This window comes from Gopherus flavomarginatus, chromosome 8, assembly GCF_025201925.1.
Source record: "Gopherus flavomarginatus isolate rGopFla2 chromosome 8, rGopFla2.mat.asm, whole genome shotgun sequence".
Lineage (NCBI taxonomy): Eukaryota > Metazoa > Chordata > Testudines > Testudinidae > Gopherus > Gopherus flavomarginatus.
In genome coordinates, this window is record NC_066624.1 from 2,789,577 (window position 1) to 2,807,413 (window position 17,837).

Genomic DNA, 17,837 nt, shown 5'->3' on the forward strand with positions numbered 1-17,837 from the left:
AGGTGCCACAAGTACTCCTGTTCTTCTTATTGCAAGATGGAACAATTTGAGATGTTGATGTTTCTCATGAATTCATTTTCCTTTATTTTTGATTAGCATTGTAGGCAGGGCAGGGAGAGTAAAGGAGACCACAGCCTGAATGAAGGGGAGTGCTCAGACGTGATGTCATCACTCAACCAACATTTTCAGATAACACTCATTGCTGGCACACACTGAGCTGTTGATTTTCTGCTTGCTCTTTCCTCTGTCAAAATGTAAACAAAACCACAAAGAAACTAAAAGCACAAAGCAGCAGTTGTCTGTTTGCGTTCCTTTGTCTTGATCTCCGAAATAGTGACTGTTGTATTAATTTAAATGTCTCACTCATCACATTTGTTAATTTGTTTGTGGTATTTGTCCTGAAATATCAATAAAGAATATATTTTTACAACATTGGCTTATAAACACAGCTGGCTGAATTTTTTTGGCTGAAAACGTTTTCTGCTGAAAAAATGGAGTGTTATTGAAAATGAAATTTAATTTTTGCTGACGTTTCTCAATTTATTTTTATTGGACAATTTCAGTATGACATGAAACAAACATTTAATTTCATTTTCAATTGAAATTTTAATTTCTTTGTTTTTTTCCTCTTTTTTTTTCTCCTCCTTTTTTGCCCCTGAATATATTATAATGAATGACAACGAGGACTCCCACTACTGCTTTTTCCTTTCTCTTTTTTTCTTTCCTCGCATTAACTTTTCAAATCTTCTTGGTTTGGAAAAGCAAAAGGAAAAATGAAATTCTGTATATCTGCCACTTGGTAACTTTTCCAAAGTTGAAGAAGATTTGAATTGTTTTTTAAAAAATTGTCTCACTTTTGAAAATCAAATCTTGATTTGCAATGTAATTCTATTTTCAGCAACACAAAAGGACATAATGATGCCTAGTGCCATGAGAAAATGGTTTATTTGCTCAAGATAATGTGGAGCACCATGATTTGGATAAAAGCAATACGTGCCTGTTGTGTAATGGCAGAGCATTACATGTGACTTTGCACAGAATAAATACCCATTTAAAGTTGGGATGGCAAAACATCATAATAATAGATCTATTTCCTCTTCTGAAAGATAATAAATGTAGATTTCCAGCTGATATATTCTGTTGTTAAAATCTATCTCCGTTCCATGGCTAACAGTATGCTAAATACTTTCCACTGTTCTATGTATCTGGGCATCATGTCTTCACTAACATTTCATGAGTTTGTTTCTTCAGGAGCTCTAACTAATCAAATTAATGTTAGTGTGGTATTTATGTGGCTTGATGATACCATTGATATAAGAGAAAAGGCACTTTTGAATACTAGTGCATTTATTTTATTTTATTGAAAGTAAGCGGGGCACGGGAGGGCGTATGGGGATGTTATGAAAAACAGTTTCAATGTCCATAAATCCCCATTTGTAATGTACTACTTTGGGGAAGAAATTAATGTTGTAGATTTCCTACCTTCAGCATTCTCAGAGCTTATGAATACGTAAGAAGGAATTACAGTAAGGAAATGATACCTTATGAACGTATACAAAGGCTTTTCTAATAGCCACTTATAATAAAATGATCATTTGGCTGATTCACTCCTTAATATACACAGGCCAGAAACAAAATGATTTCTGAGTTAATAACCTCACTGTGGGATAAAAGTTCAGTGCCAGCTCTCCGCTAGCCTGCTACTTGCTGAGCAGTAGTGAATTGGCACTAAGGAGATAAGTCACTAATCCTTGTGCAAAGTGGGTGGCAAATGCTGCCACCTCAGAAGGGTCGCACTTTGCACAGATGTGAATGTCTCCAGCAGGTGTAAGGCAATGTAGAGCCCGACCCTTCACCTTTCTCCCTAGAGGGGGGCTGCCACCATGCCTCAGTGGGTCACAACTGAGGATATAAAATTCAGGACAAACTATTGGGAAATAGGATAGAACACCCCAAAACTGGTAGTTATTGTCCCATAAGCTATACAGACCAGCAACAAAAGTAAACTTCTGTTTCACTACACTGGCTCACAAGAAGTCAGAAAAGCAGTCTCCTTAGGTATCCCTTAGGCAGTCCTTGGATCACCACCAAAAACACTGGACTTAAAGATGAGTGGTTATTTAAAACCAATTTCACCAACCAAAGGGTTCTTCTGATCCCAAAGGACCAGCCAAATACGCAGGCCAATAATCTTACACAATAATCATGCTGTTGCCAACCCTTTAGTATCCAATATGTAAAGGTAGAAAGAGAAAGACAGTTAAAATTGGTTAAAGGAATCAAATACATACAATAATTGCAAGATTCTTGGATCAGGCTTAAAGCAGTGATGGTGATGGCATAAACTGCTAACTGGTTAAGTGTCTGGTTGCTCCCAAATAATTAGAAGGTCTTCAGTCCCTTGGTTAGAATGCTCCCATTAGTATAAGTTTATAGTCCAGAGATTAGAGCAGGAAAGAGGCCGGGGCCTTTTATAGCTTCTGCCCTGTGGAGGGAAACTCATTGTCTCAGTTTGTGGAAAATTACAGGCACAAGATGGAGTTTGGAGTCACATGAGCAAGTCACAATTCTATGCATGCTTTGATGAGTCATAGCAGAGGCTATTACCCATTCTAGTTTAAAAGTTCACATGAAAGTCCATTAGGTGTGGATAGGCTTCTTCCATGGTCCATTGTGTTAGCTGATGAGCCATCGACTTGAATAGTTCCTTCACAATGTGCTGGCTTGTCACCTGTAAGTACCTTGTGGGTGTTACCACAGGAGCAAACACATAGGAAATATAGATGCATATTCAATATTTATAACTTCAGATGCAAAAATAATACATGCATACAAATAGGAAAATCATATTCAGCAAACGATAGCTTTTCCATTGACACCTTACTTGACATACGCTGTACAAGATTTGTTGCAATTATATAACCGTGAGAGCAACTATGAGCTGTATCATCCTATTTTAATCATTTAACATCACAGGGGCCTCACAATTCTGACTGGGAAAAAGAAAAGAAAAAGCAACCCCTCTACACTGGGATAACTGCCCTTCCTGAGCCTGTATTAAATGTGATGGCTCACTGAGCCTTCTCCTCTTCAGCAAGAATCTCCTGTACATGCCCAGTGATTTCCTCAAAGCAGGAATAGCAGGAGATTGTGAGTCCTGCCTTGGGTTTGGTGGGGATGAATTTACCCTTGGGTTCAACCCCCTCTTCCTCTTCACATAGCTGGGGCTCCTAAGTGGGTGTTACCAGGCTTGAATGGCCTCAGAGATGAGAGGGAGTCAAGACCCTCTCTTGTTTCTCTGTCTTGGAGTTTCCATGGTCAGAAGATGGGAGCACCTCTTCCCACACCTTCCACTTTTGGAGGAAAGGTCTGGAGTTCGCGGAAGAGGATGGGGTCCTGGGATGCTCTCCAGCCTTTGCCTCAGGCTTGTCTATTCTTGTTTAGATGGAGGATTCTTCTCTCTTTCAGGTGACCATCCCCTTCCCTGTACATCTCAGCCTGTGGGGGAGCTTCGAGTGTTGTGACTCTTCTCATCCAATGTGAAGTTTGAGAGTAAACACGGGGGGAGGGCATCACTGGAAGACCTCCAATCTTCCTCCTGGGAGGGGTGGGCATCATACAGGATACCAGGCGCCCGGCTGCGGGACACTGTGACCCTCCCTAGAAAATATCTTGTCGCCTTGCAGGTTGATGGGGCCAGGGATTTAGGGGGAAATCTTGGACTTGCTTGCAATAGGCCTCTGATCGGAGAAGACGTTTCTTCCTGCTGGGCTCTAGCGACTGAGGAGAAATGACCCACCCCTGAGGAGGTGTTTCAGCTGGTGTGGAGGGAGGCTGAGGCCCCACCAAGCCACACAGACCCTGAGCTGCTTCTCCTCATTCGGCAGGTCTCTATGGGCTGGGAGCCATCGTGCTGGAGTTCCCGTTCTGTGATTTTCCTTGCAGAGGAAGCCCACTGTCAGCCGGAGCTGGATTCATGTGACTGGCTCCACCATGCTGCACTAGGGAGAGCAAATGGAGAGAAATAGCTTGGTAAGTGATCCCATTCCAGGCAAGGAGGTTCCTCACTTTTTGGTTTCTCTTTTGGATGGAGGCCAAAACCTTCTACCATCCAGCTGTACTAAACTATGATGTGGGGTTTTTTGGTTTTTTTTTTATAAGGACTTCACTATATTTACATTGGATGTCTGATATCTGGAAATTAATTGTGCCTTCAGCTACTTGTCAGTGGGCTCATAAAAATTCCTTTTTTTTCTGCAAGGCCCGTCACTATTCAGAAATCCTCCAGCATACCATCTGTTCAGGGTTTGTGGACATCTGCAAGTTCTTTCTCTGTGACAGGGATATCTGCAAGCGATGCAGCTTCAGAATATTTAAGAAGATTGAAATATTTCAAAGCCAACTACTAGTGATAATTCAGATAATGATTCTAGCATAAAATGAGTGCTTGTTACCAAATAAAATGAGGTAACATATTTGCAATTGTTTACCTTCTGTTAGTCTTGTAGCTGCTAAATTCACTGTCCCAATTCTTAATACATGATCGTTTCATTTTCTTACGTAGCTCATGTTAAGGATGTGGCCTTAAAGTTTTAGATGGTCTTTAAAAGCTTTTTTTCTTAATTTATTACGTAGCTCCCAAAAAAGTCTTAATCTGTAACTTTCCTACTGTGAAATCACCAGGCCTGTATTACTGAAGTGGTTGTAACTTCAGGATTTCCCTTATCCATGAGGCAATATGCTATTAGAAAATTGCTTTACTGTAAAACGTTCTCTGGAAATTCATTGGGCCCATTTCTACTTCAGTGGGCTCTAGTCCTTATCTCACTTTCACAACTGTAAATCATGAGAGACTGTATTAAATATTCACTGCAAATGATCTGATCGCTGTTATCTAATCTGTTAGGCAGGTTTGCAGGTTCCTAACATTCCTATGTGCTGCTGCTCTCTGCTTGTATTCACTCTCTTTTGGAGAAACCATGCACTACAGCTTCACAGCATGGTTGGGATACTGTGTCTTTAAACAGTGTTGTCAGACCATTGTTTTCACCTTTCATCTCCTCAAGCAGGAGAACACAGATCATTTTAAGTTCTGTAAAATGTTGTTGATAGTTGAGATATTTTTTTGGTTCCAGAAATGAGTTAGCAGCAATTCTATTTTTCTGCTAAATGTGGTGAGCAGAGCTGGTGTTTCGTTTAATGCTTTCTTGCAAGAAGGCCAATAAGTTGTTAAGGGAAAACGTTTGAGAGATGCTATTAAAAGTGCAAGGCCTCTGCCTATTGCTTATTGACAAGTTCTGAAATGCAATGATTTTCTCCCGAGCTTGAAGGTCAGTGCAGCCACCCTTCGATACGTGTTTTAGCATTGAATACAGGATCATTTCAGATTAAATGCCAGGAGTTTAGGTGAGAAATGAAAAGTTTTACAGAGCTTTAAATTTTAGCAAACATACAAATAAATAAAAGAAGCAAATTTTGCCTAATAAGGTCCAGAATCAAACTGCAGAATCTCATTCTGCCATCCTGACTCATATTGAGAAGCACCTCACTCTGCGTTCTCCCATTGATATTCTACTGATTGAAAAGTTGTTATAGTGATGCAGATGACAGCGAGGAAACATCTATCTCACTAATGCTCTTGTTATCTATTTATTTAAAATAATTATACACAATGCAGTGTAAAGCATAGTGGATTCAGAATGAGAAGTCTCCCTTGGTGCGTACTCAATCTATAAACTCAGATGCCTTTTTATTTTTAATCTTTCTAATGTCATCTGGAGGTTACTCTAACCCAAAAAATAAGAATCCTCTTGGTACGATGGCACACTAGAGTAGCAGTTACAACAGGATGGGCCCTTAGGTTCAATTATCATGCCTGGTGTAATGTCATAACTCATTACCTTGTAGAAATATAAATTCATAATGTAGTACAACAGGCAAAAACGTCTTCAGCATTTGATCAGAACAGAACTGTGGTTGGGATGGCCTTTTAGCAAATATAGCTACACAATGCCCCCTGATTAAGAAAGCAGCCAGCTACAGGGCATTGATGAGTTCGTTGCATCGTAACTCCAGGAAATTTTTCTCTGACTCTGTAAGCTGTACAAATATCCCGCATGAGTATGAATTCAAGCTTCGTGTGGTAGCAGAGAGTTCCATTAGAGCAACAGGAAACTTGCTGTTGCAATACGGGGAAAGATGGAGCAGGCTATTTCTCTTTGATTTATTTATGATACTTATATATATATGCATACTGTGATGCTGGCAGAGCAAGTGCCAGCTCATGCCAGGGCCCCAGGCCTCACTGAACATTGACAAATGCATGGTTGGAAATTGGTCTGGCTTGCCTGTGTATTAGTATTTGTTAAAATAGGGATTTGATTTATAAAAATATGTTTAGTGATTAAACGTTATGAAATGCTTGAGAATTGCTGTCTGCATTGATCTCACTTATGATCTCTGTATCCCACGTCATACAGTAATATTAAGCGTTTGCTCAGTAATTATAAAAGTATTTGCTCTGAAAACCAGTCAGGAGAGAAGCATTGCCAAGTGGGGAATACTAGTTTACCACAAGAGGGGCCATCTCCTTTCCAACAAAAGGACACTAGACAACCATTGTGGAACATCAGTCGACAAAAGACTTTGTTGATTGTTCCCCCCACACTCAGGGTGACCAGATGTCCTGATTTTATTGGGACAGTCCCAATTTTGGGGTCTTTTTCTTATATAGGCTTCTATTACTCCCCATCCCCTGTCCTGATTTTTCACATTTGCTGTCTGGTCATGCTGCCCATGCCCAGGAAAAGGAGACGTGTACAAGCACCTGTCCCATGCAAAATGTCATGCATAAAAAAAAAATCCCTCTTTCTCTATCGTAGTAAGAAACAGTGTAGTGCGGCTGTGCTTTAGCATATGTGTTGCAACTGGCAGCTGATGGCTAAGAGGTTGTAGATAATATATGGCCTTCAAAACGATGCAATACTATGGACCCAGAAAATAGCAGCCAAAGAACAAGGTTGTTCTGAAGGAATGTGGGTCCTTGATGAAGATGCAAGTGTTATTACAGGTGCCACTGCTAGTTGGTAGCTGTGAATGCTGTATTTTTAGTGTGACATTTCATGTTGATTTCATGTCAAGTTTCTCAAAGCCATTTACTCTCTAAAGGCTAAATGCTGCAAAAGGATTCTGGCAGGCACAGGGTCCTTCAGATATGTGGACCAAATGCAGCCCTGGTGTAAGGGAGTGCAAGGCCAATTGAAGTAACCATTCACTGCCCCCCAGCTCTTAGCTTGTGCCCATCCTGTGCTGTGGAACACACCAACCGGTATTTTCTCCACCAAAGCTGTGTTTGACAATGCTCTCAACCATCCTAACTAAACAGGCTCTCAGTTTTCTCAGGAATATGCATTCTCCTACTAACAGACAAGTGTCACATTCCAGGGCACTGTCCAGACTAGTGTCAGGCTCTGTCACTAACTGCCTTGTAACCCTGGGGGCCTCACAATGCTTTGCTGCTGTAGCTACCCCCGGGCCCCTCACAAACAGCCAGACAGCCTGTATTGCTGCTGCCCAGGTCCCGCACACTCCTGCCACATTCTGGCTTCCACCAGCCTGGGTTATCACTCACAGGGTGACCCCAATACCCTCCCAGTCCTGGATTTCCCCCCAAAATGTGTGTTCTGCACTGTCCAGCCCTCTCCTGTACAGTCCAGATCTTAGAGGTACATAGCCCCTATAAGGGGTCAGTGCACAATAGTTTGCTGCTTTAATTGGAGTTACCAAACAGTTCAGTTTAAACGCAACACTGGATTCATTTGACTTTAAACACAAGTTTATTTAACTACAAAGAGATTTTAAGGGAGTACAATAAAAGATATTAAAGTGAGAAATGGCTACACGAGAAATAAAGATTACATGGCTTCTAGCAGCTAAAACTTAAACTAGACTTGGTTCAAGGTCAAATCCTTATCATATATTCCCAGCTACATTTCTGACCAAATTCTCAGGTCAAGATGCCTCCCCTTTCCCACCAAGTTAAAGGGTTGGTTCCTTTGTTTTGTTAGGTGAAAGAAAGAAGGAGAAATAGAAAGACGGAATACCTGGGCTGTTCTTTGCCCCGTCCCTTTTGAAATGCATTTTCCGGAAGGTTCCCCCAGATAAAGTTTCTTTCTACTATGAGGACAAAGACATGGAGTCTTGAGGTGAAAGAGGTTCCATGTGGTTGGGTGTTAAAATGCAAATTGATCTGTTTCTGCCCCTCTTTGTTGCCAAAAATGGCCACTTATCAGGTGATTGCCTGTCAACTTTGACACATAGCATGGGGCGGTAGCTTGTCTTTTGTATTTGAGAAACAGGCTTTCCCTCTCCCCAGGGGAGATCTGGTAAACACAGTTCAGTCATAATTTTGGCTTATGTTCCTAACTTTTACATAGAATGTTGCTACACACATTTCACCCTGGTATTATTGACCAGTGAGTTATTAGTTTTCAAATGATCCCTCCCAAGGCATATTTGGTACAAAGATTATTACAACAGAGTGTAGGTTGTGAATACAGGGGTGCGTTTGGTCACAAGGCAGTACCCCGTTCTTGCTGTTCACTGGAAGATTTCATTAATCTCCAGCGCACAGACTATTGGAGAGGAGCAGATCTTTTGCTGGTGTACTGTGGAAAACCTTTGTACGTGTTAACTCCAGCATGTTAGTGACTTAAGGCAAGACTGATTAGCTGGGGTTTGTGGGACAGGTTAGCAGATGGCTGGTGTAGTCTCTGACATTTATTGTGAGTTGCCATTCCTGACGATGTGGTGTATGTAGGTGGCCTATGGGGGGCAAATATACTATAATTTGCTGCCGTCGGGAGGGAGTGATAGTCGTAATAATACAGGACTCCTATATGATGCTAGTAGTAAAACAACATGTTCATGTGACGTGAGTAACTAGTATAACGTCGTGCATGGGCCTTCCCTCTGACAAAATCAGAAAAAGAAAATCAGCAGGCACTAGAAGCATAAAGCAACAGAAGCGTGTGTTTGCCTCCCTTTGGCCTGCTCTCAGTGTGAATGATTGTTGTCATTACAATGCCTTGCTCATTGCATTCAGATTTGTTTGTTTTCGGTATTTTTCCTGAAAAGTTAATTAAAAAAATGAAGCAAATTAAAGACCAAAGGCTGTCCCCCTCCACCCCTTTAAAGCCCCAGGAAACAAGCTATGTACAGGAGATACACAAGAGGAAAAAGATCAGGAATTCTGTGCCCCCCACCCTTGGCCAATCCACCTTGTACTGACTTGGGTCAGAGCATCTGTGCAGTTGATCCATTGGAACTATAACAGCTCATGGACTGAAGTGTCACCTGGGTTCCTTGTGCAACCCTTATGGCAGCCGATAGGTCCCTTTGCTCCAGCATCTTCTTGTCATGCCTGAAACCGCCCTCAATGCCACTGTGCAGAGAGTCAACATGAGAGTCCCGTGGAGCGCAGAAGGGTCTACTGTCTCCCTGCCCACTCTCCCCATGTGCAGCACCTACCTCAAGGCAGAACCACAGCAATTCTGCTGCATTTAGGTTCTCTCACACCATACAGGGAGGGAGGTGGGCAGCATTTGGGCCAGAGGCGTCATAGCTGATAAAGCATGAGATGGTATTTGACCTTCTAAATCACTGATCATAATGCCAGTGAACATCTGCATTCCTCCTACCATCAATGTGTCTAACATGCATAATTTAAAACTTTGTATTCTGCTGTAGCCAATTCATGGCTAAGTGCACTCGGTGTGTAAGATGGTTTTATTTGAGTTGTACATGATACATTTTCTGCCTGGGGTGCTGCCTTCAAAGAAATGCAAATTACCAATCTACAAAGATCAGGAGGAAAATCCAAGGAACTGCATAAATATCAAATAATCTTACTCTGTCACTAGACCAAGTCTGGATGAAATTCCCAGGGGGGAGATTTTGATTTCCTTTATACCCTAATGCTGGTGGTGTCATGAAGGGTCAGACTTCCAGGAACTTAGCACTCCTTGCTGAGCCAGTTTTTTGCTGCCTTTTTAGTACCCCAATAAGGCCTAGATCCTCCAAAGAGCTCAGCTCCCAGCAGTTCCCACCGTGACCCTGATGGCCAGGTTTTTAAGAGAGGTTGATGCTCAGTGTGCTGACTCAGCTCTCTGAAAAGTCTGGACACTTATTAAGGTGCCTGGAAAGCGGCTGAGCTCTTAGAAAGTCTTAGCCCAATTATAGGTGCTGAGCACATTTTAAAACGTGTCCCTGAAATTTCACAAAATTACAAATGAAGCCAAAATGCAGCATATAGCAATCGACATCAGCCAGAACCCAGTGCAGTACCCTGCCCTTGTAGCATTCAGAAGAGTGAGCCGTTTGAGTGGCTGCAATTGTTCAAAGGCTCTGTGGCATTCCAGCATAACTGGAATTGAAGCAAGACTAGAACCAGCCTACTGAGGAAAATAGCAAGGAACATAAACTCTGGAAGTCAAGTGTAAAAGTCTATTCAGAAAGACCAAAAAAGAATTTCAGGAGTAGCTAGCAAAAGACTCAAAACCCAACAACAACAAAATGAAGTGCATCAGAAGCAGGATAGTCAAATAGTCAGTGCCAAATAGTCAGTGGGGGCACTGGCTAGTCGAGGTGCTCAAGGAGTGCTCAAAGAAGCTAAGGCCCTTGTGGAGAAGCTAAATTAATTCTTTGCATCGATCTTCACTGCAGAAGTGTGAGGGAGATTCCCACAGCTGAGCCATTCTTTTTGGGTTTAAATCTAAGGAAATGTTCCATATTGAGGTATCAGTTAAGGAGGTTTTGGAACAAACTAATAAATTAAATGGCAATAAGTCACCAGCTGGTATTCACCCAAGGTCATGAAGGAACTGTGGTTTGTAACCCACTGCTTAAACTCGCCTATGTACACAATAGCGTTAGGCAGCGAGGTTGTGAATTTCACTGAGATGCTGTGTTTGCTTGGGGTGTGAGTGGTGTGTGGGCCTTGCATGGGCTGGACCTCCCTCTCAGGACACAGATACTGGTGAGGGGATGGGGAGGTTATTGGGTGTTATGTTGTGAGTAGGGTGGAGGAGGCAAGGAATGATATAATTAGTGCAAATAAGGGGTTGGGGTCCATCTGGGACAAGGAGCTTTGCCCCTTCCCTTGTGCACCCCCTGCATATGCAAGACACTCTAGCCCCTCCAGAGGATTACATTAACTAGGATTTGGGGTCGCAGTAAGAACAAACAGCAGCACCCCGAGGTATGGGACAGTGCACCCTGCGCTAGGCCTCACTGGAACTGTTGGCAGTACAAGTCTGTCTCTAAACTCATTATCCTGATCGCTCTCTGTTTAGGTTGGATGCAGAAAAAAATTCTGCTATGATTAATCTAATCACTTCTCAGTACTCCTGCTGGCGCTGCTGCTGCTGGTTTACTGATTTTAACTAACAGGTTCAGTGGTGCGCAGCCTGGAGCCCCTCCTGGTCGCACGGATGGCCGCTGAGCCATCACACAGTGCTCAGCAGAGATATGAATGCAGCATCAAGGAACAGCTGGCGCTATGGGGGAGATGCATTCTCTCACACGCACTTTTCTAAGCCAGGCACAGAAACCATCGCTTGTAGCTCATTCGTTGCAGCGCAGCCTTTTTCTTAGCTTATGCATAACGTGCCTCAGGTGGCACACGACCAGGATTCATCACAGAATTTGGTCCGCTGGTCGGATCATTAGCTTCCCCAAGTATAGGCCAGGTACTGACAGGGTCGCGATGGGAGCGCAGATCCATGCCCCCCATAGAGCAGCGATGCCAAGAGGCTGAGTGCCCAGTTTTCCTTGTTTAGTATTTAGCTCATTCAGCAGGATAAACTACTCAGGCTTGGGAGTCAGCTTGTACCCACATAAACTGGACTAGCGCCTTTTAGAATGGAGCAGCCAAATTCCTATTGCATAAACATATAGATGTGTGCGTAACATAGCACCGATAAACAGGATTTAACATAATTCATCCTGCAATGGCTTTAGAATTATGTACGGTTCCTTCCTTTGGCCCTTCAGGAATCCTGTTTATGGGGTCAGTCATGTACCTCACTGTGTTGGCTAAATACAAATGACTCTTTACTCTAAATTCTGCTGTTGCCGACTGCAGTTAAGGATACACAATTCTCACTGTATTATCCCGGGTTACAAATGCTTGTTTTCAGAATTTTTATTGCACTGGAAAAAGAAATGTTTACAATCCAAGATACTGCGGAAGGGAAAGATGCATTAGGTCAATCAGATGTGCCTTACACAGGATTGGTCTGTATTAAAAGGCAATCATTCTTCTACACACATTGCACCATAGTCACTGGGGATTATCATCCTATCCAAGGTCAAAACTAGGGCTGTTTCCAGCTGCTCGGTTCAGAGCTGGGCTTTGAACATGCTGAAGTTCAGGAACATTTGGCTCCAGGACTTTGGTGTGATCAGTCATTATCGTGGTAAGTCCCAACTGAAAATTCAGATCTGGATGCAGGCTGAGATTTCAGAGCCTACCCCTGTCAGAAATGAACTTAATTTCTTTGCTCCAGCTCTATGTCCACAATAAAAGGCAACCTACGCTGGCTTTAGGATACATGTGTACTTTGCTCTCCTATTGTCAGTACCACCAAAAGTAATATGATTTTTTGGTAACTCATTGATCTGAGACAATCTACTAAGATCAACACCAGGCTGCTGCTCATAGCTAAATTCAATTTTGTGTCCTATGAAATACAGATTTCATAAGATGCGCCAAGGCTTAGCCAAGCTATTTCAAATTTTTTAATTTAATATTGAAAAAAATGTTTGCTTCATCAGCTGGTCTGTCTGCTCACCCTGATGAACTTTAGCTTCAATCTGTTGTTCTCAGATTAGTTGGCTCAGACACAAAATACATTATACACAATTTCATTCAGAGCTGTTATGCCTTATAGGAGCAATGGGTCAAATTCTGCCTTCAGTGTAAATCTGGAATAGTCCCTTTTCCTTCAGTGGAGTTACTCTAGATTCACACCGGTGAAACTGAAGTCAGAATTGGCCCAAGCTGTTTGTGCTGTTGTGTTAGAATGTGCTGCATCTTTACAATCAGCACACAAAACGAGCGTGAGTTGCAGCTCGTGGTTTCTGTGGGCAGTGTGTAATCAGCTTTGCGGTATAGTTAAATGTAAAACCAGCAGTAGTGTGCAGTGTTGCTGCTACAACACACTGCAGAGGTGGTGAAGTGAAGTGAGTCCTATACAATGGGGCAGATTATGCCACATCTGCCTAATGTAAAATTCTGGCACCTTCCTCTGAAGTGTCTGGTGCTGGCCCTGTCAAAGACACGATGCTGGACTGGGCGGCCCATGGATCTGATCCAGTCAGGTTATTCCTGTGTCCTTGTGTTCAGTATAAGCCAGATTCAACCCTAGCATAAGCGGGTGGGACTCAGTTGTGGGACTATAGACTTATCTATATCTGTAATTCTGTAAAGAACCCAGATCATTTTGAAAGGCTCTGGATAAATTGATGAGTAATGGATTTTAAGCTGCTTTAGAAGCTTCACAAAATATTTATAACCAGGGAAACTTCCTGAACTTTTAAGATAAATTGTTCTATTAAAACATATTTATTACTTTTCATATTATGAGAGGAAGTTGTAACCTACAACATGATAGATTCCCAACAGCGAGAATGACAAGCCCTAGAGAGCCCAGGGATGAAATCCGGCCTCCCTGGAAGTCCATGGGAGTTTTCCTAATGGCTTCAGCAGGGCTGCAGGTGTCTAGAAATGTTTCAGTGCATTGTCTGCTTGCTTGGGACAGACACTTTCCATCAGGGAGCATGGCTTTGTGAGGAATATGAAAAAGAGCTCTATAATGGATTGGCAGAATTCAGATCTCAAAAACACAAGTGTGGCCTCTGATTCTGAGACTCAGGAGATAAAGCCAGAAAGAACTTCATGAACTACTTAGATCTCCTTAGCCCTTGAGGCAGGAGGCCCTGGTCACTTCACATAGCTAAATGTAGCTTAACTGAGTGCTTGATATTCAGTGCTCAGAATCCAGGGGCCAAATTCTGCCCTCACATTAATGTGAATCCAGAATGGTGCCTGTGGCAAAGGAGCCATGTAAGGCCCTGCAGAGCCTGCTTCAATTCTTTGCCCCAAGTAGACACCTCTGCCACGTAGAGGGGAACCACGTAGAGGGGATTCTCCGCCTTCTGCCGAGCTGCGCAGTGCTACTTTATCTGGGATCACGTTTTGTACCTTCTTCCAAGGCAAATCCAACACAAGAATTGGTAGTGTAGATCAAGGTAGAATCCCAGCTGGTTTCTTTTCCCTTTTTGGTTGGAGTAAGGACTGAGGTGTGCTCTCCAAACCCTTGGCGGCCCATCACTCTGCTCATTTATAGTCCAGTGAAGAGAGTAACCTACTAGACAAGACAGGGATGAGACAATAAATGCTGCAGATTTGCACTCCAGAGAGGAGTAATGTACTGAACATTTAAGGCTCTGAATACACTGCATAAAACAATCTTTTTTTTTTTAATCCCTGTTTTTAAGAGCACAACTAAGGTGTGAATTCATCCAGGCTCACTCCAGAAGATTAAAGGAAATAGTGTGAGTTGCATTTAATTCTATTCATCTTTCCAGCTCACTCCTAAATCATGTCATCAATGTATTTGATTCCACAGGCATAATCCTTTACATGCAACTGCCTAGCACAATAAGCCAGGGAGACTCACAGTTGCATTCAAGGGAAATAAATTTAATTATAAACACATCATAGAGCTGAATGTTTCCTGAATCTGGAATTCAGTGTCTTGTCAGTTTTCCCGATGAGAATACTATCAAACTTCTATAGGAATGCTGGCTATTCCCTGAATTTGTAGATACTGGCAAGCACATTACCCAAGGAAGGCAAAAACAATAGCTCTTTTACCAGCTTTTCAGATTAAAACTACTTAGCTCTTACAGCAGAACGATTCAATGCGTGAGAACAGTGTTTGTTCATAGCTTTTGTTTTTAATCCATCTACTGATAAAGAAAATTCCCATTGTTGCTGAAGTAGTCCTGAAATACTCCTTTGACAAAATCTGTGTGACCATTTCTCCTCGTCCCTTGGCCAGTGACTCTAACTGAGTTCCACTAGTGCAGTGTTACGTAGCTGCCCCCAGTATGAGAAGAGAATCTGGCACGTTGTGGTGCAAATTCTTCTGAGTTGTTAGGCTGGCAATCTGGCATTTCCTAACCGTGCAGCTTTTGCAGGTGTCTTCAAAGATTTGTAATCCACAGCACGTTAGACTCTAGTTGTATTTTACAGTATAGCCCACGAAAGCTTATGCTCAACTAAATGTGTTAGTCTCTAAGGTGCCATAAGTACTCTTGTTCTTTTTGTGGATACAAACTAACATGATTGCTACTCTGAAACCTGTCATTTTACAGTGTGTGTTCAGAGCCTTGAAGAACTTTATGGGCCAAATCCTGCTCTCCTTTAGACGGATGCAGTGCAATTCCTACTGAGAACAATGGAAGTTTTGTTCATGTAATGGAGGATGGACTTTTGCTCTTTAAGTTGAACATTCCTGCTACAAAACATGGCAGTGTGACAAGTTAAAATAGGGAGGATTATGAGATGACCCAACACTTTGTTTTCAGTTTGACTATCTGTAAGTAACCCCAGGTAAAAAAAACCTGACAAATACAGATGATGTTTAAATTTTTAATGTGATGAAATGGGAGCCACATCCTGACCATCTATATGAATAATGAACAATTAAGAAAATTACCCCAAAACAGCCCTGACCCAGAAACTCATCCTCTCCTGATGTTATTTATTTACTAGAAGAATGTCCCTTAAGGCACTAGATGTTACACTGTGATATTCTGAGTCCCTAATTCTATAGGACTGCTGGCTTCTATGCTCCACTTGTCTGGCCTGGAAGATGCAGTGGGAGCACATTTTCTCTCATTTTTTACCAGGCTGGTGCAAGAGCAGACAGCTCTCTGCTTTAGTCAAATCCAGCAGGGTTCATGGTAAAATGTCGGTCGCGTGTCTGCTTTCCCAGCACAGCAGCACATTCTTTTTTAATGTGATTAATGTGACTGGACAAGATGTCGCATAAGTGAATCTGAAATAACCCATTGTACCATGATACGATGTGCTGAGATGGATGCTTGGAGAAGTATGCTGCTCAACAAGCTATCAAGCAGTCCATCTGAATGTTTCGATGTGTGAAGAAGCCAATCTCCAAGCTTCAAACCCAATGCTTACTTCCAACCTAGAAATCACCATGGCTTGCCAGCTGAGTTCTGTTGACCTATTCAGCACATCATAGCCCCAGTAGCTGTAACACAAGCTGAGTGGCTATTGAGTAACACTGGTACCTTTGCTATCTCCATGGGAAAAGACTTTTCAATAGCCATTTGAATTCCACATGGTCATTCTTGTTTGAACGTTGACTCCTTTTTTTTAATCCTGCTGATGTGATTGAATGGCAAACTCTGTCGTGCAGAACTGATGGATTAACTTGATACCACAAATTAAGCATTATCTGAAAGATGCTGAAGAAAGATTTCCCCCTCTGCAATTAACAGCCACCAAACCTGTTTACAAATGCCATAATCCTGGGGCACAAAAGTGTGAAAATATGATAGAGCTCTATAAAATCATGAGTGGTGTAGAGAAAGTGAATAAGGAAAAGTTATTTACTTGTTCCCATAATATAAGAACTAGGGGCCACCAAACCGAAATTAGTGGGCAGCAGGTTTAAAACAAATAAAAGGGTTCTTCACACAGCGCACAGTCAGCCTGTGAAACTCCTTGCCTAAGGAGGTTGTGAAGGCTAGGACTATAACAAGGTTTAAAAGAGAACTAGATAAATTCATGGAGGTTAAGTCCATTAATGGCTATTAGCCAGGATGGGTAAGGAATGGTTCCCTAGCTTCTGTTTGTCCAATGGATGGAGATGGATGGCAGGAGAGCGATCACTTGATCATTGCCTGTTAGAGCCACTCTCTCTCGGGTACCTGGCATTGGCCACTGTCGGTAGACAGGATACTGGGCTGGATGGACTTTTGGTCTGACCCAGTATGGCTGTTCTTATGTTCGTATGTTCTTAAAAGCTCTGGGATCTAGACATATAGGGATTGCCAGACCACATCAGACCAGGAGCCCATTTGGTCAAATATTCTGTCTCTGACCCTGGCCAGTAAGAGAGGAAAGTATGAGATACAATGCAGTGGGTAGTGGTGGAATAGCCTGTCCACGGAGAATATTTCTACCTCAGAATACTTAGACAGTTAAAGATGGTCTTATTTGCTGAAGATAAGAGGTTAGATCCATTCTAAAACTCTCCCTTCTTTTATCCTTACTATTATAACTACACCTTCTCATTGTCCATATAAATATACAATCCTGCCAAGCTCTTGTCCACAGTTACATCATGTGGCAGTGTGTTCCATAGGCTAAATGTGGTATGATGAACTTAGACTTACTGCAGAAAACAAGTAATGGACCCCATCTGCCAAAAGGGTGCTTGTGTAGCCCCTTTAAAACACACTGCTGACCTGGCCACTTGGAAGAGGGCACAAACAGGCTTCTGCCTACCTCTTCCTCATCCCTCCTCCATGAAGTCTATGCTAGGCCTGGGGAAAATTGCCCTCCCTGCATTCAGCCATGCATAGGATGAGTTCATTCTAGGCAGTCCCAAGGTTGAAAACCACACAGTCTCAGGACCCAATCTTGCATTCACTTGACGCTGCTAATTGGAGTACGTGGGTCGTGGTGCAAAGCCAGGCTGCTGGCACAATGGAACTGTCTACAAGAAGGGAAGAGTTCA